At 49.8% G+C, this 13,668-nt stretch overlaps 1 long non-coding RNA gene across 10 annotated transcripts in view; it reads left to right on the forward strand.

Annotated features, from left to right (window-relative positions):
- The window catches only part of LOC121015876 (uncharacterized), a 183,420-nt gene that overhangs the window by 36,495 nt on the left and 133,257 nt on the right, over positions 1-13,668 (forward strand). For all 10 annotated transcript variants that reach the window (XR_005784014.1, XR_005784013.1, XR_005784017.1 and 7 more), the window contains one exon: positions 5,504-5,663. This is a non-coding gene — a long non-coding RNA (uncharacterized LOC121015876). The remainder of the gene's footprint in view (positions 1-5,503; positions 5,664-13,668) is intronic.

Genomic DNA, 13,668 nt, shown 5'->3' on the forward strand with positions numbered 1-13,668 from the left:
AAAGAAAGAAAGAAAGAAAGAAAGAAAGAAAGAAAGAAAGAAAGAAAGAAAGAAAGAAAAGAGAGAAAAAGAAAGAAAAAAGAAAGAATTGTGTTCAGTTACGAGATAAGCTTCAGGCATGGCTGGATCCAGGGCTTCAAATAATGTTATCAGGATCCCTCTTTGCTCTGCTTCTCCTCTGTTTTACTCCCAGGCAGGCTCTCCCTTTATGGTGGTAAAGATATCACAGGCTTCTCTAAGCTTTTGTATTACCAGCTCCACCACACCCATGAGAAAGACAGTTGCATTTATTGGGTGTTCTTGTTCCCAGGCTCTCAACGGCACAGCAAGGGAGTGTGTATATTCATTTGTATTTATTTCAGTGTCTATCTCTACGGATTGGAAACGACGTGTCTACTCTCATCTCTTCAATTCCAATCCAACAGCACGGGGTTTATTCTCGCCTTCTCCCTTTCCCCGTATGTGTACCTCCTTTCTCTGACAGTTAGAAGGCAGACTCCCATTACCTTAATTTGTTTGCTCATTTGACCAATGCTTTTGTATGTGACCATTTGCCCCTTCTGCTGAGCGTCCCTGTGGATGCCCTCCTCACCCCGCTGGAGCTCTGACACCCCTTTGTGGCAGTTTTCTCCTTGCCTCGTTGGGGCTTGGAGTCCCCATGCCAAACTGCCCTACCAGCGGATGCTCTCCTCACCCTGCTGTGGCTGAGTCCCCTTCCCTGGCTGCCCTTCTATGGGGACACCCTCTTCCAGCTTTGACCCTGAGTCCCCACGCTGGCTGCTGGCTTACATATATGTCCTCCTTGTCCTTCGGGGTCCCTAACACCCACCATCCGGGTCAGAGCCCCCCCCCCCCCCCCCAGCCAGGCCGTCACTTTGCAGGGACACTCCTGTCACCCTTCTTGGACTCTGATACCCTTGGGCCACCGTGTTTCCTTTTCCTTCCTGCAGAGATGCTGACTTTTATTCTGCCCCCCCCCCAACGGCTTTATGGCTGAATTGTTTAAGGGAAGGAAGAGAGGGAACAGAAAGCAGAAGTGCCTCTGTGTCAGTCACCCCAAGAGACTCAGGACTCCTGGGCCGTCACCGTTTGCGGGGGGGCCTCAATGCCCACATGGCTTCCGTGGTCAGACAACTTGCTGGCATCCCTCAGGCAGCCAAGGGCAGGGACCTCCTCTCTGCTTTCCCTGACGTGCCTCCCCCCTGGCACTTCTCACCGTGGATGCACTTACCTGCACGCACTCAGAGCTGCGCCTGGCCCATGGAAGCATCGAGAAGTTATTTGTTAACGAAGGAGTCCTACGCGAGAGTCATCCCACGTGGACAGGGAAGTTAGGAGCCTACTACCCAAGGAGGGTGTCCTGGGGCCCTCGTGGGGCTCACGGAGGCCCCTGTGTCCTTCCTCGCGGGGTCCCCCTGGCAGGTGGTACCCCTCTGGTCTGTGCAGTGCCGGTGACTTCTGGGAGCGGACAGACAAGGAAGTGTAGTTAGCATTCATTCATTGCTTATGTTGTACAAGCTGTCAAAACTAATGAAATTTTATGACAGACGGGCAACGACCAGCTTCCTGGTGTTATTTATCTTTCTCGCTCCTGGCTCGGAGCACCGGGTGATTTTTCATTTACATTTAAAAATGCCAAAATGACTAAGCTCAATTCGCCTCCTCAGAAAACCGGCAAATTGTATCAATGCACAAATGTAATTAATAATCATCAGGCATGAGAAATGAGGAACGGTTATGCAGGAAAGTCTATCTTTCCAGGCTCCTTCCTCTCCCCGCTACCTTTTCAGCCGGTTCCCAAACTCCAGGCACATACATCATGGGTCCCCCGCGCCCCCCCACCCCCCACCGTCATTGTTCATATCTGATAGCGGGTGTTTGCAATGACAAACAAAAGGTTCTTGGGACTGGTCACATGAGTTCCCATGGCTCAGCGGATTCATTTGTAGCAGCCTCACAGGGATGATGCAAATAGATGTAACACGTAGGGGAAGGAAAGATGAAAAAAAAAAAAATCCAATGGAAGAGGGGAGCGAGGTGTCAGGAGACCGGTTAATTCTAGAGTGACGAGACTGTGAGACCGTGTTCGTGTAGCCGGGAGAAACCTACAGACCCAGTCCGTCCTGACACCCCCATCGTATGTGCTCCGAACGGTTCTTTCGTGTGCATCACCTTGAACTCTCTCACCTGCTCATTCCGGCCACGTGTGATCTGCACTGTTCTCTTGCTCTCGGCCGTACCTGTGATTTGCCAGGCTCTTTCACCTCTGCAATTCCTGGCCCTCCCCCGAGTACTTCCGGGGGTCTTTGGAGGTAGATGGTTAGTTCTTTGCATCATCTGCATGATGCTGATGATGCTGATGATGTCTTTTCTGCTGGCCCCATTGGGGTTCGGTTCTGACGAGCTGCATTTTTAAGGCCTCAAAGCAACGGCCACGTGTCCTCGGGGGCCCTCCAGTACCAAAGGCATTTTTCCTTCTGTGGAGTCAGGGCAGTAATTCCTCCACTTCCAGTGTTTTAACAGAGGCTTTAAAAAAACAATTTTTTTTTTTTTTTACATTTTTTTTAATGTTTATTTTTGAAAGAGAAAGAGAGAGACAGAGTTCGAGCAGGGAAGGGGCAGAGAGAGAAGAGAAGAAGACGCAGAATCCGAAGCAGGCTCCAGGCTCCGAGCTGTCAGCACAGAGCCTGACTTGGGGCTCAAACCCACGAACTGTGAGATCGTGACCTGAGCCGACAACTGAGCCACCCAGGCGCCCCAACAGAGACCTTTAAATTGCTCTATGTGCCTTCCAGAAAAGCCTTCTCGATTTTTTTATTTTTTTATTTTTTTTCAGTAAACAGGTCTTGGGCGAGGAGACAAAGCTGAAAGGCAGACATTATGGCCCATTTGAAACCCAAGCCCCGGCCACCATGACTAAGGCTTTGTGAGGGGGCCAAGCTTCTCTGCTTGCCTTTTCTCCCCCAGGATGGGCGATTTCCCAGAGGGCTCCTCCGGTGTCTGTGCACCTTGGCCCTGGGAAGGCCAGACATGTCCAAACACGCTGGTGTCACAGCACCAGCTCAGGCTCCAAACGGCACTCTTGACTCAAAGGTGGCCTTACAGAGAGTCCGCTCTGTGCCTGGCACCGTGGGGCTTCCTGACAAGCCAGTCAGACCCAGCACTTGCCCTGAAGGACGTTGTCATACCAACAGGCATGTAGGAAACAACCAGATGGTGGGGGAGGTGACAGTAAGTGGAACAAGAGAGGTACAGATGATGAAGAACAGGTAATGCGGTAAAGAGGAGGGCTGTGTCCACAGAGTTGAAGTAGGAGGTTGGACTCGAACTCAGCCGTGAGAGATGGGAGCACGTACAGGAGGAGACTAGAAACGGTGCTCCAGGAAGAAGCTCGAAGCTCCTCCAGGGGCTGCAGGAACGAGCAAAAGGTGGATGGATGTTACTAGCAATACGCAGGGAAGGGCGAGGGTTCGGATTGGCTAGGAAGGGGAAGTTTGGGGAGGTTCTGGTGAAAGCGGGGGGTGGGGGAGGTGGTCAGACTGGATACCAGAGATCCTTGACCAGCTGGCTGAGTCTGTGTCCTGTTGTATACGCAGCAACACCTACCAAATAGAGGTGACGTTTCAAACAGAGCCACGGAACGGCCGTGGAGAACAGGAGCGCCTTTCTGGATCAGGTAGACCTACCTGGATCCGTGAGCGTCAGGTGAACAGGAGAAACCAAGGCGGGCAGATTCGTGAGGGGGCCTCTGCGGTAACAGCACACGTGGGTACGGAGATTGGAGCCGGACAAGATGAAAATAAGGAGAGAGGGGCTGGACACAGCATGTGGGGGAAGAGAGGAATCTAAGCAAAGTCGAGCACGAGCAGTTGGAAAGGGAGAGCAGCCGGGCGCCTGGGTGGCTCAGTCTAAAACCATCTGACTTCGGCCCAGGTCATGATCTCATCGTGGTGCATGGGTTCGGGCCCCGCGTCGGGCTCTGTACTGACAGCTCGGAGCCTGGAGCCCGCGTCGGATTCTGTGTCTCCCTCTCTCTGCCCTCTCCTCTCTCTCTCTCTCTGTCTCTCTGTCTCTCTCTCCCAAAAATAAATAAACATTATTATTATTTTTTTTTTTAATAAAGGAAAGAGAACAGCATGAGATCCAAGAGGCAGAGTGATTTTTTTTTTTTGGGGGGGGGGGGGGTTGGCGCAGGATTGTGATGGAATCATATCCCCAAAGCAGCTTTAAAAGGTGGGTGGGAGACGATGATTCCCAATTTGGAGGCAGGAAAATTGTGCCAGAGAGCAGTCAGCGGTATGTTCATGCTCAATTGCTATAAGGCAGACCTGTCTCTTACACCCGGACTTTTGGCTTTAAAACGTTTGCTTTTTTTTTTTGCCTTTGCATGCCTGCACAAGCAGCTGTATAGAGAGGGGTGGTAGAAAAAGGACTAGAATAAAAAAGATGAGTAGTAAAGATTTAAGCTTGGTGACAAAACAAAGCCCGTTGTAACGGTTCTTGGGAGAACCATCAGGCGAATGAACTCTCCTAATCCAATCGGGTAAGAAATTCCCTGGGCATATGGATCCATAATCCCATTTTAAATCCCCTAAAAGGAGAGTCTAATAAGAAATCGACTCCAACGGAAAACAAACTAGAGGTAATAATTGTGCTGAGACACTGGGCATTCCCTCCTTCCCCCCCACCCTGCCCAGGAACACAGGCCGTCCAATAAAAGCCATGAAATCCATAATAGAAATTGCCTCAGCCCGAAGCTTCTGGAAGGTCCATGTGTTCATAACAGACCTGTTGCTGTCGATTATCTCCAGCGATAACCAGCTGCTTACGAAAACATCCGTTTTCTGAGAATTTGGACCCTTTCATGGTCTGTTTCACACTTGGGGACGAAATGGCATTGCGTCGTACCTGTCTTCAGCTGGTGGGGAGGCGAGGTGGGAAATCAGGATCTTGCCAATGTTCTATTTTTCTTTCCGTTTGTTGTTGCAACTGGACTCGTTAGACCAGGCGAGAGCTGCCAACATTTATAACTTGGGCTTTTCTAATTAAAGTTCTGCCGAAAAGCCTCCTCTTGTCTTCTGACTCCCTCGGCAGGAATGTGCGCTCATAACAGAGGCATCTGCCCCCTGGACTAACCTTTCTTGAAACCAGATAAACAAAGTAATACTAATAAAAATATCCATCTGTGCTTAAAGATAAATAGAGCATTAATATACCAAACCGAGATCTGGATTCTTTTGGAAGCCAGCTTTAATGATATTAGACATCTGTCCCAGCTTGCTTTCCGTTCCTTTTCCGTGTGCACACTCGTGTAAGAAAACAAGGAGTTTGTCGGGGGTACATGGAGCCACCCCCTGACCGACGCCCTTTTCCGAGGCCACCGTCCCAGCGGAGGGTGTGAGACAAAAGTCTAAGCCGATGGGGTCCCTTAACATTTGGCACGCTGCTTGGGTTTCATCCTGCATTTTAAACACTGTGGTCTTTCTTCATTTTTTGCTTTTAGATGCCTGCCTGAAAGCCAACTTAATCGTTCATAACGCTAAGCAGGATTGCCGTGTAGACCAGATGTACAAACGTCACGGCAGCATTCTCTTTCCGAGGTCAAGATGCGAGAGTATCCGGGAAGCATCTGGAGCCATCCATTTGCAAGGAGAGAGCACCAGGTCAGGTCTGCAAAGAGGGAGGGTGAACGTTTCTTTTTAAGGAGAGTACGCGGAAGGTAGAAACCAGCGTCTCAGTGTTCCAAGTAACATGGTTAACACTCAAGGAGCGCCGCAGGCAAGGTGCAGTGGTGGGAAAATGTTCTCCACTTGAGGGCAGACCCGTGGACCTTGGTTTCTTAGATTTGGCACTAACTCCAAAGAGATAGGGGTGAGTCAGTGGGACGAGGGCCACGAGGGAAATGTACCAGGGGCGTTTAGCGTTGTTACGATGATAGGGTGGGATGTTGCTGGCCGGTTAGTGCCTGAAGACCAAGGATGCCCAAGTACAGCAATGTGAGGAACAGGCTTGCACAGCAAAGGCTGGCCAGTCCCAAACGCGGATGAGTTCGTATTGAGATGCGTTGACATTTTTAAGTAGTGAAAATGGGGGCGCCTGGGTGGCTCAGTCAGTTAAGCGTCTAACTCTTGGTTTCGGCTCGGATCGTGATCTCACCGCTCATGGGATCGAGCCCCACGTTGGGCTCTGTGCTGACAGTGCAGAGCCTGCTTGGGATTTTCTCTCTCTCCCTCTGTGCCCCTTCCCTGCTCACACACACACTCTCTCTCTGTCTCAAAATACATACACTAAAAATAAATAAGTAAATAAATAATGAAAACTTTTTTTAAAGACAAAAATCTTACACAGAATCCACAACATATAAAACATAGTGAAGAAGGGCTATTTTTCCTGAAGGAGAGGAAGTCCCTGAAACACTTCTAGGGAACACAGCTTAAGAACCACTATTCTAGGGGCACCTGGATGGCTCAGTCGGTTGAACACCCAACTCTTGATTTCAGCCCAGCTCATGATCTCAGGGTCATGGGATCAAGCCCCATGTGGGGCTCCGTGCTAAGGGTGGAGACTGCTTAAGAGTCTCTCTCTCTCTCTCTTTTTGCCCTTCTCCCCTGCTCATGCGCGCTCGCTCTCTCTCTCTCTCTCTCTCTCTCTCTCAAATAAAATGGAAAAAAAAATCCACTATTCTAGGTGCTACTCAATGGCCATAGAGTTCTAACAACCTGTCTGGTTGTGCAATGTGCTATAAGAATTGACTGATTTAAAAAAAAAACCACATTTTTTAAAAACTGTAATTGTGTTCCTCTCAACATTTTACATGAGAGTTTTTAAACATACAGAAAAATGGAAAGAATTGTAGGTGCCCCAGGTACCGACCACTTAGGTCCCACGGTTGCCAACGGTTTGCCCTTTTTGTCTCCTCCCAGATCCTTCCGTTTACGTTGATTCATCTTATTTTGAAAGTCCTTTCAAAGTGAGTTGCAGACATCAGTACGTCTCATCTCTAATTTCTCAACCTGCACGTCCACCTTTAACAAGAGCAAGAAATCAAACTGACGTGCAGAGAAGGGAATAGATCTAGGGTAAGGTTTGGTGAGCTGTAAAAATATAATTATATGGCTCAGACCCTTATCAAGATATAACACCTCCGAAAGATATGACCTCTGAAAGTTTCCTCATGGCCCTCCCCAGCTAGCGCCCTGCCCCCCCCCCACCCCCCTGGGTCCTGACAGCTGCTCAAACAATCTGTCCGTGGAGTTCATTCCATCAGACGAGCTGACAGTTTGCTGGAAAGAATCATTATGGCTGGTATCTGAACGGACGGGGCAGGGGTAGTCAGGAGGCTTGTGGCCCATCAGGAACACCACTCTCTTCTACAGCCCGCAAGCCTGAAGGCTGGGCTGGATCCTTCGCTCCCCTCGATTTTTTTTTTTTTAATTGTGCTAAAAGATACGTAACATAAAACGTCAGTTTTATGTGTGCACTTTGGCGACGTTAAGCACATTCACATCGTGGGGTGACCATCGCTCCTGTCCATCCCCAGGAATGTTTTCATCACCCCAAGCTGAAGCTCCGTCCCCCTTAAATGCTAACTCCGCACTCCACATCCCCCCAGCCCCTGGGAGCCTCCTTGCTACTTTCTGGCTCTATCAATCTACCTACTGTCTACGCCTCGCATCCACGGAATCACGCAGCATTTGTGCTTTTATGACTGGCTTATTTCACTCAGCGCAATGTCCTCAGGGCTCTTCCGTGTTGTCACCTATGGCAGAATTTCCTTCCTTTTTAAGGCTGAGGAATATTCCATTGCATGCATACAGAGTATTGTGTGTCTCCGTTTTTCCGGTGATGGATGCTTGGGTCGTTTCCACCTTTCGCTGCCGTGAAGGATGCAGCCGTGGGCACGGCTGTCACACACATCTGTTCCCGTCCTTACTTGCGTTTCTTCTCTGCCTTCTCCGAAAATTCTTCAGCCACACCTGCGGTCATGAGGGTCCGCACCAAAAATGCGCTCAGATGCGTCCCTCCTTCCTTCCCGAGCTGCCTTACCCTGTGCCCGGAGGCCCTCCTCCTCCCTCACCTGGACCACTCCCCTGGCTTCCTCCCCGCAGTTCTCCACGGCCTCTCTTGGCCAGTCCTCCACCTGACATTTTCTTTTTATCTTTGAGAGAGAGAAAGAATGGAGGAGGAGGGGCAGAAGGAGAGAGAGAGGGAGAGAGAGACTCTCACACAGGCTCCACGCTCTCAGCGTGGACCCCGATGCGGGGCTCGACGCCACGACCCTGGGATCGCGACCTGGGCCAAAATCAAGAGTCGCGCACTCAACCGACTGAGCTGCCCAGGCACTTCCTCTACCAACATTTTCTTAGCCTTATACTGCAGCCAGAGAGCTTTCAAAGGCAGTTCTGGTCATACCCCCTCCCTGTTCGAACTCTCCAGTGGCTCCTGATGACGCAGAGGAGAAAACCCCAGCACAGTCAGTCCTGCCCGTCTGGCCCTGCTCACACTTTCCCTCCCATACTCTGTGCCGAAGTGACTTTTGCTTGCCTAAGCACGCTCGGTTCCACTCGCCTCTCCCCTTTTGCACAACACGTACTTGCCTGGGCCATTCTCCCTGTTCCTGGGATGTCCTAACCTCTTGTCCTTTAGGACTTAATGTAGATACCGCTGCTTCTGAGAAGCCTTCTCTGTGCCCACCCAAGACGGAGGTGTACCCATGGCTTCCTCCCTTAGCGGCCCCGAGGGATGTTGGTCTGTCTCCTGAGACATGTTTGGCACATACGTCTTAGGTTGTAATATCCTCAGTGTGAACACAGGTCGCATCCACATGGGGTCGGACCGCCAGGTTGAGACTGGTCAGTCATTTTGGAAAAACCTGACCTCCAAAACCTTGGAAAAGCCTGTGCTATAGTTCCAGCGAGGTACTGATAAGCCAGTTTTTGAGAAAAAGTTAAAAAAAAAAAAAAAGCCCAGAGTTGTGGTATTTGTTGATTATTATGGTGTTGATTCTCTGCTCGTGTTCTCAAGCCGCTGTTATAAGGTTACTGGGCACAGACTTGGGAAGTCAGTCATGCTGACCACACCCCAGTGGTTTCCTCCCAAGACCTTTAAATTCCACCAGATTGAACAAATCAGTTGTTTCTAGAAGATTCCTTCAATTCTGTATACCTGTTGTCGACTTCCAGATAATGTTCTACAAACTCCTTCAGATTTTTTTTCTATTAAAAAAATCACCCCCTAAATACTCTGAAGGGCTAAAGAATGTGTTACAAAGATGTGTGCAGCATTCAGTGCGAGATAAGAACAAAGCCAGCATGTATTAAGTGCTTCCTGTGTACCAAGTACTGGGTAGTGACCTTTCCCCGTGTTTTTCCTGTTAATTCTCATAATCCTGTGAGGGCGGTATTACAATATTCCCATTGTACAGAGGTGGAAACCGAGTCCCAGAGCCACGAATGGAACTCCCGCCCATCCGATCTGCAAATCCAAGCTATGGCAAATCGCCTCCAGGGAAGAGGGAGGGACTAGAAGCGAAAGCAAAGGGAAGGAAAGTTAGCTGCTCAGACAATAATCCATCAAAATACCGTCACCCTCATTTCTTGGCTTCCCTGTTGCTCCTTAAGCTTCATTCATAACAAATTACGTGCTGTCCCCTTTCCTTCTTCTTGCGTCCGTTTCTCCTGTCACCTGGCTAAGGATTTCTCGAACTCCGGGGTCTGTGTCCCCAAGGCAAGGGTAGTCCTCACCACCATGGGCCTGGCCTGTGCGGCTCTGACCTTCCTGAACTGCGTTCTCCTCTCCTCAGCCGTATCCTGACGCCTAGCACAGTGCCTGACACATACACATTGAGTGGATGAATGCAGCCGTGTATTTTTGGCTGCCAGGCAACTTGATTTTGAACTGGGGGGAGATTTCGCTCAAGGGAGAAAAGGTGGGACACCGGAATGAATGTCACCATCAACAACAACACAGTATGGTTGGGAGAAGGTGCAGGCTTGGGGCTGGGGCCCAGGCCTGGTTTTTGCATTTATTTCATGTGTGACCATGTATGTTTACTTCACTTTTCCAGTGTCCTCATCTAGAAAGAGGCATCTCGTGCCTCTCTTTCATAGATATTTACGGGTGTCCGTTGCTCTCCAGCTGTTGGGGAAATGGCAGTGAACCAAACATAGGCCTTGCCCTTTGACACTTACATGGCAGACAGAATCCAATACTGATGTGAGTAATAATGGGTCAGGCACGGATGGGGCCTAGGAGGAGAAAGAGAGCAAGGTAACAGGGTGGGGAGTGATTGGAGGTGCTTTGTGAGCGGTGTGGTCAGGTGCGCCATTTTGGACGGATGATGTTCGATGTTCAGAGGCTGAGGGAAGTGAGGGGAAACCCCTGTGGGTTTTCTTGTTCTTTCTTTTCTGTAAATTGTGTTAAAATATACGTAATGTAGGGGCACCTGGGTGGCTCAGCCGGTTAAGCATCCGACTTCAACTCAGGTCACGATCTCGCGGTCCGTGAGTTCCGGCCCCGCGTCGGGCTCTGGGCTGATGGCTCAGAGCCTGGAGCCTGCTTCGGATTCTATGTCGCTCTGTCTCTCTCTGTCTCAAAAATAAATAAACGTTAAAAAAAATTTTTTTTTAAATAAAAAAATACACATAATGTAAAATTTCCCATTTCGACCCTTTTTTAAATATTTATTTTTGAGAGAATGCAAGCGGGGGAGGGGCAGAGAGGGTGGGAGAGAGGGAATCCCAAGCAGGCTCCACGTTCAGTGCAGAGCCCGACACGGGGCTCCATCCCATGACCTGTGAGATCGTGACCTGAGCCCAAATCAAGAGTCAGATGCTCAACCGACCGAGCCACCCAGGCGCTCCCATTTTAACCCTTTCCAACAGCACAGTTCTGGAGGGTGCCTGCGTGACTCGGTCGGTTGAGTGTCCAACTTTTGAGTTCGGCTGAGGTCGTGATCTCACGGATTCTGGGATGGAACCCCTCGTCGGGCTGTGCACTGAGTGTGGAGGCTGCTTGGGATTCTTTCTCTGCCTCTGTCTCTCTGCCCCTCCCCTCCCCCTCAAAAATAGATAAACTTCCAGAAAACAAAAGAGTACAGTTCTGTAGCATTAAGCGCCTTCACATGATCGTGCAGCAGTCAGCACCGCCCATCCCTAGAACTTCCTTTCATTTTCCAACCCACAGCTCTGTCTCTTTTAAACGCTGACTCCCCACCCCCTCTCCCCAAGGCCCTGGTGCCCACCCTTCCACTTTCTGTCTCTATGGATCTGACTAATCTGGTCACATCGCGGAAGTGACGTCGTGGCCGACTGATTTCACTCAGCACGGTGTCCCCAGGATTCATCCGGATTGTAGCGTGCATCAGAACTGTCCGCCTGTCTGAGGCTGGCCGCCATTCCATCATATGTCTATACCGCATTGCCTTTTTCCGTTCATTTGTTGGCAGACATTCAGGTCATTTCCTCATCTTGTCCGCTGCGAATAATGCTATAGTGAACATCAGAGTGCAGATACCTGTTTGACTCCCCGTTTTTAAATTCTTTTGGGTATATGTCTACCCAGAAGTGGGATTGCCAAATCGTACAGAAGTTCTATTTTTCACCTTTGAGGAACCACCATACTGTTTTCCGTAGCGACGGGACCGTCTTACCTTTCTGTCGACGGTGCGCGAGGGTCCCAATCTCTCCGGGTCATGGCCGACATGTGTTATTTTCCGTTTACGTTAATAATAGCCATCTCAATGGGTGTGAGGTGCTATCTCCTTGTCGCTTTGATTTGCTTTTCTTCGGCGATTCGTGATGTTAAGCATCTTTCCATGTGGATTTTAGAATTTTACACGAAGGACGTAATAACAGGAAAGCAACTGTAGGACTGACCTGATCGAGGTCCCCATGGAAGACGTCCCCTGTCTGATTTGGGGGCCGTGGCAAGGGGTTTGAGTTTGCCTCTGAGCGGGACAGAAGTATCCGGAGGCTTTTGAGAAGGGTCGTAGCATGATCTGACTTACATTTTGAGTGGATTTCATTCTGGCTTTCTGACCACACATATATATTTTTTTTTCCAATGGGGCACCGTCTGGGACTAATTATCCACTGAATACACTTAGCGGTGATATTTATCATCATCACAAAAACACACTGTGGGTAAAGAGATTTACGCTTTGTAGAACGCCTCCTCATACATCATCTTGTTCAACTCTTTGGGCAGTTTGTGTTGCCTCCGGTCTCCTTAGTCACTGGGTATTTTAAGAGAGGATCCTGGGCATGCCCCTCATGATCAGAAAAGAGTTTTAGCACCCGGCTCTGGCGACAGCCTATTAGTGGTGGAATTTTCTGGAAATTAGCCCATCTGTTTATAGCTAAGCCACGCGTGCCTGTGCAGAATCACACATGGGCAACCCCAAATTTTCCTTTAAAGCCCTTCACCGGCTGTCCTTTGACCCCGCGATATTTTCTTAGTGGGCCATTCATTGTCACTGCCTCCTTCTTCATCCAGGGCTCCTGAAAATTCTACTCCATGTCAATGAGCCTTAGAGACTCTTTCAATGAGTTTTAGTGGTCCTTCCTCTGGAAAAACTCCAATTCATTCATTTGTTGATTCATTCATTCACCCAGTGTGTATTTACTAAGAGTCCACAGTGGATAGTAATTATAGTAAACACCAGAAGCCCAGTGGTGAACAAGCAGAGATGGTCTTTGGCGCCCCGGATCTGGGGAAGTTAGATGGACGCACCAGGCATAAGGGATAAGGGTAATAAATGGGCACGAGCAACACACGACCCTGCAGACACTCTCCACCTCCACGGGGGATGGACGCACACGAGGCCACACGCAGTGTGATGCCGGCATTCAGAACAGAGAGGGTCCCTTGGAAGCCCCGATGGCACAGCCACCTGACAAGCAAGCTCACTCCTCAGTGGAATGAGACCCAAGACCCAGTTAACCGCGGAGAACCTCCCGCAGAACAAGGGATGGCCACCTGGGACAAAATGCGCTTTTCACGTGGCAGGAATAAACCGCCTCAGTTCAAGGCAGGAGTCTAGCATTCCGACAGTTATATCATCCCAAGAGCGTAAAGACCGAGTCCATTTTTATCACACCATCCAACTGTCCTTTCTGGTCGGGTCTTACCCTGCAGGACTGGGTGACCAGAAGAGATGGTGAACTCTGGGTGCCTCAGTGATAAGACAGTGACCTCTGACGCTTGGGAAAGAACTTTCCTTACTCCCCCCTCTCCATGGGCTTGACGTTGTTGTTTTTTTTGTTTTTAGTGGGGGTGTCAGAAATGTGGGGTGGCTTCGTAGGCTACCCTAGCCTTCAGTGGGAAATCCCATGAGCAGACGAAGAAGCAGTTCAGAATCAGCTGTGAGCTCACTCGTCTCTCAGCAGATATTTATTGAGCACCTACTTTGGGTCAGGCGTCGGTCAGACGCTGGGGATAAACAAAGAATCCCTCTCCTCTCATGGAGCTTACGTTCTCTCTGTAGCGAAGAGAGTCAATAAAAAATGAGTAAATGAGGGGCGCCTGGGTCGCTCGGTCAGTTAAGCACCTGACTCCTGATGTCGACTCAGTTCGTGGGATTGAGCCCCACGTCGGCTCTGCACTGACAGCGTGGAGCCTGCTTGGGATTCTCTCTCTCTCCTCTCTCTGCCCCTCCCCCTGCTTGTG

The sequence above is a fragment of the Herpailurus yagouaroundi genome, unplaced genomic scaffold, assembly GCF_014898765.1.
Source record: "Herpailurus yagouaroundi ecotype Mexico unplaced genomic scaffold, PumYag 208, whole genome shotgun sequence".
NCBI lineage: Eukaryota > Metazoa > Chordata > Mammalia > Carnivora > Felidae > Herpailurus > Herpailurus yagouaroundi.